The 5,349-nt window shown below is 39.9% G+C and overlaps 1 long non-coding RNA gene across 1 annotated transcript; it reads right to left on the bottom strand.

Annotated features, from left to right (window-relative positions):
• Nucleotides 1–1,634: 1,634 nt before the first annotated feature.
• On the bottom strand, nucleotides 1,635–4,561 carry LOC140690734 (uncharacterized). Its single transcript, XR_012066012.1, has 3 exons — nucleotides 4,293–4,561; nucleotides 3,684–3,739; nucleotides 1,635–1,833 (listed from the first exon to the last, which is right to left on the bottom strand). It is a non-coding gene; the product is annotated as an uncharacterized lncRNA (long non-coding RNA).
• Between the last annotated feature and the right edge of the window lie 788 nt (nucleotides 4,562–5,349).

Here is a 5,349-nt window from a genome sequence, read left to right as displayed (position 1 = left end):
CAACAGAAATAAACCTACTGAACAAAATGAAAGGCAAGAAATGACAAGAAAAAGCTCTGTGATACATGTTGATGAAGACAAGTGGTTAATGTTGATAACATACAAAGAGCTGTCACAAAGCAACCAGAAGCTCCCTCACTTAAATGTTTGCAAAGGACAAAAGGGATCATTCACTTTTTAAAAGTCAGAAGGCTAATGAGTGAAAAATGCTCAAAACTTCACTGGTCATCAATGCAAACTAAATCAATGAAAAAGCACTTTGGCTCACCATATTGCTAAACATTTTTCAAACATATTCTAGCTAGTGTCCATCTGTGGGAGAAAAAACTGTGTGAGATCTTTTTGGAGGATGACATGTCAATGGATATGTAAACTCTGAAAAACGTGTGTACACACAGACTCAAATCCACTTTTAGGAATCGTTTCGTTTAGAAAAAAATCAGTTCAAAAAGATGTACTCATCAGAGCATTTACACAGCACTGTATACAATGGTGGGAAGAAAAGCTGAAGTGAAATCATATCCAGCAATAGAGAATTGGTTACATAAGTTATTTTACATCTTTTCATTCCCCACTGGAGAAGAATTTCTAGAGTCACTTGAAAGGAGCCTGTGATGTATGTAATTGTCACATCCAGGGACTAAATTTTCAGAATCCTTAACTAAACGAATACTCATACAATATCACAGGAATGTTTGTACGAGAATGATGCCAGTCAAACATACTTTCTGACAGTGGAAATTGGAGAAACCTTAAGTGTCCACCATCAAGAAAATGATGTGGCAAATAAAGGCGAGCTGTGGGCACTAAGGGGCCGGCGTTTCGGCATGGCCCAAGGCCTTGTCCACAGCACTCTCCCAACAAAGTTGTCCTTGCAGAAGAGACCAAACCTGTACATCAGGAGACCCCTCTATCTGAAAGGACCAGGTGAGTCTGGAGTGGGAGGACGTTTATGATATACACCTGAGTGAATAAACCGAGCTTCAGAAAAAATATAGTATGGCTTTATTTTTCAATAAAGTATATATACACACACATATACATAGATTTCTCATATACGTGTCTGTATGTATGTGTATATATATATGACATAGGCATAAAGGTCATGAAATATATACTCCACATTGTCAGCAGTTTTTACTCTCAGGAAAAAAGGGGAAGGGATGTAGGGGCTTTTCGGTACAACCACAGTTCTCTTTTCAGTATATCAGTTAAGTATACTTGGAATTTAAAAGCTTATTTAAGTCCGAAGTAAAATGGACGATGCCTCCACAAGACAGAATGCTATAGTGGTCATTAAAAATCATGCCAGGGGAGATAGAATATTGTAGAAAAACGTGTAATAAGCCGAATGGAAAATGGAGGTCTCCACATAGTAATCAGGCATAGAGAGCTCGCTGGTATTTATGACAGAGGTAATACACATTGATGAAAAGAACAGAAAATAGATGTTAAACTGTTAATTATTATCTCTGAGTAGTGGGACCAGGATAGACACTTTTGCCCCTTTTTTCAGACTGTTATATTAAATACACATTATTTTTCATCTGAAAAAAGCATTTTTAGATGTCTAGTAAAACACATTGATAAACATGCACGAGTACTTACGGAAACAAATAACTAGGAGACACCACAGCAGCGTCACACAATGTAGGACGGGCGATCCTGAATAACACCACGCAGTTACATAAGGACCCACAAAGTGAGAGCACATGCTGTAACAGGGCGTGGCCCCCTTCTAGTTGTCAGATGTGTCTTCAGGGCTGAGGCAGTTCTGAGCATGGCCAGTGTCAGTGCTGGCATCTGGATGGATGCCACTGGAGGTGAGGGCACCTGCAAGCCGAGAGGAAGAACAGAAATCATCCTCTGCTTTTCCTGTCTTGTTTCTTTGTTACTTTAAAAGAGAGGCTTAAATAAGATAAAGAATCTTCCCTACTGAAATTTCAGTAATGAAACCGTTTTTAAAGTGTTCACAACATATATTCTGCCTATAACTGTCTTTTCAACAAAGCATCATATTTATTAAATGTTAATTAACTCAGTTAATTAACTATCTGTTGAAACCCATTAAAGAACATGAAATGTACTATGTAAAACCACCGCGCCTGCAGTGACTAGCTCAGCTGTCTTGACGGCAGTGCAGGCATCCCCCATCATCCCGTGGCCCTGAGCTCCTGATGCTGGTAAGAGAGCACGCTGCCTCCTCAGATGGAGAGAAACGGTGAAAGCATTTTCTGAAATCTACAGCACTGACAAAACATAACTGACAAATCCCAGGCTCCTTGGAGGCTGTCATTTTCTGCTTCTGGCCAACACCCGTCAATGAGCAGAACCACCCCATTCCTGAGCCATGGGACTCACGTGGGAAGCAGTTTTGGAGAAATTTCCAGGTATAGAATGTAACCAACTATACATAGAACTCTCACAGAAGAAAAGATACAATACTCTGGTATTGGAACACACTCAAAATATTCTCCTAAGCCTTAGTAGATGGAAAGGCTGGGCTTCTCCTCAGCCACTTATTAATTTCACAGCCAGTGAGCATCTCCCACAAACCCTGTTTCCCTGTGTCTGCTGGGAGCCTGAGGCACACTGCTGCTGTCGATCTTATAAGTCACAGGGCAGAGGCGAGTGTCTCATGCCTGCAACCCTCACACAGGCTCGCCTTCTAGCCTCACTGTCTGAACTTGGCCCCATTTTCTCACCTGTTTATTTTGGTATCTGTTTTTCTGTAAGCTGCCTGAAATGCGTTTTGGAGCAAGTCAGAAGAATCAGTGGGTAGGTAAATGGACTGAAGGAAAGGTCAACAGAAAGAAGAAAGAATAAGGGAACAAAGAAAATTTCCTATGCAAAACCCTCTTCTAGTCAAGGAAGGAAACCACCACGGAGAATTGTGAAGAGGCAGGTAGCTTAGGACTGTTTGCTGGATTCCATGAAAAGTCACACCAAGAGATGAGAGGGTAGAATTATAAATAATAAAAGAAAAATAGCATGCATGGTTCAAAAATATATCTACAATATGTACTTTATAATGAATGGATTAAAATCAGCAGGGCCCAATAACACAATTATTGGGTATTCACAGAAATGAGAATCCCATCTCCAAACCACAAGGCATCCCTTTGGAGCAGAGAGTCAACACGGGGCGGTCACAAAGCCGTCACCAGAAAAGCTATGCTATCCTGCACTTACGAGGAACGAGCATGTGTGCTCAGGCTGCCAACGCGCTTATTTATCCCCCACAGCACCTCTACGGGGGGGGGGACGCCTAGCGAGCCCCTCTCTGCAGGAGAGAAAACAAGTCCGTGAGAGGCTAAGCCGACCTACCAGTTCTCCATCTCACAGGACTGGTCAATTCAGAGCAGGACTAGAACTCGGGCCCACATTTGTAACCACAGTACTACCGTACTTTATGTCCTTTTTGTGTGTATAATACATTTGTTTCTGGCATGAAAGGATATGTAATAAACGTTCGGTTGTTTTGTCTATCTCATTAGCTCACAATCTTTATATTTTTGAACTGTACTCTTTTCCCCTGGAGAAAGAATGGAAAGAGCACGTGTCAGAATGAGTTTGGGCTCCATTCTTTATCTGTTACCTCATCTCATCCAAGTCCCCAACCTTGGAGAAGGAGCAAATATTCTCTTCATTTTAAAGAGAGGGCTCCAGTGATGGTGACTTACTCAACTCGAAAACGAAGGCTGGGGAAAGGCACATGCAGCAACCAGAGCAGTATCACCTGTAGGAAGGCAAAAAGAGCTCAGGGGAGGGCTCAGGGGTCAGGTTTATTTAATTTCATTCGATAAAAGAATACCAAATTCTAAAAATACTAGCATGCAATGTATTTGCTCTTTCTTGACATCTAAAATATTTCCACAGCCCACATGTAACATTATCGTGAACTAGTGAAAGGAAGAGTCCACAGGTAGGGAAAATCAATGCCACAGGCAGGCTGAAACCCAGGCTGGAGGAAAGGAAGAGAAAGGGCATAGATAAGAAGAGGGGAAATTTTGGGAAAAAGACATTATCACAAGGACTCTCAAGCATCATCCATCAATCATATAATCATTCATTCAAGAGAGAGTTACTGACGTCCTATTTTGTGCAAGATTTTACAGAGGGCAAAGAAAGACCGCAGCATCCATGGTGGCAGCAAGTGGCGGGGCAATAATACAATTCTGATCCTGGTACCTTGCACACTTGTACTCAGTATAAAGGCAAAAAAATAAAGTAAAATAATACTATGTAAACTCTACGAATTTTTGAAACAAAATTAAAGAAGACCTAAATACCTGCACAGACACACCACGCACATTCCTGGATCAGATGACAGCGCTCTTGGAATGGCAGTGCTCCCCAGAACGATCCGTATACTCAACGTGATCTCGACCACAATCCCAGCGGGCTCCTCTGCAGTAACTGACTAGCTGCTGCTACAATTCATATGGGAATTCGAGGGTCTCAGTAACCAAAACTTACTTGAAAAACAAGAACAACTTGAGAGGACTTGTAATTCTCAATTTCAAACCTTACAACTGTATCTCCAGGTGAGATTATAGGCCATTTTTAAGTTATTACTGTGTTTATCCTTATTTTCTAAATTCTGTACCATGAATATACCTGTTAGAATAAGAAAAATAAAAAGTAAGATATATTTTAAAACATGCACAACAATTCATTCATTGGGAAAAAAATTATTTTAACTTTAAAGAGGTAAATAAATATCTAGTGAAAAAGGACTACTTAAAAACTAGTGTGCATATACAATTTTCATAATTTGAAAACTGAAAAGCACAAACACATCAAGTTTCTAGGGAGACCGGTGAAACATACTAATAGTTATTTTCAAAAATTCTAATTGAACAATGAAATCTCAAGAAAGGCAAAATCCTAATTGGCAGCCAACTGCAAACACATGGAGAGCAAAGGCCTAGAAATCACAGCTCCTTTAACTCTGCTACTAACTCAATAGGAGAGGAACTTCCTCACTGAGGGGACAGTGGAATCCCATGCATAAGACAGGATACACAGTACAAACTGCAGTATTAGGGGAGTGAATTTCTTAGGAGAATTCTAAAGTTACAACATTGCTTAAAAACTATAAAAACAGTCAGACAGATTAAAACACACAATCATATATATTATATAGAAACATATGAAGCCTGCTCTCATGTTGCATAGAAATACAAACATATTTGTTCATTTATAGGCACTGATAAATTTATCCCAGTTGGAATATTTCAACTAAAACAAATAATCAATACTACACTCCTCTTGTCAAATCTACTTGATAAGTTACTCTGCTATATAACCACAAAGTGTCTAAGATAGATCTAAAATTAGTGAAAA

This window comes from Vicugna pacos, chromosome 31, assembly GCF_048564905.1.
Source record: "Vicugna pacos chromosome 31, VicPac4, whole genome shotgun sequence".
In the NCBI taxonomy this organism is placed as follows: Eukaryota; Metazoa; Chordata; class Mammalia; order Artiodactyla; family Camelidae; genus Vicugna; species Vicugna pacos.
This window is presented reverse-complemented; position numbering and strand designations above follow the sequence as displayed.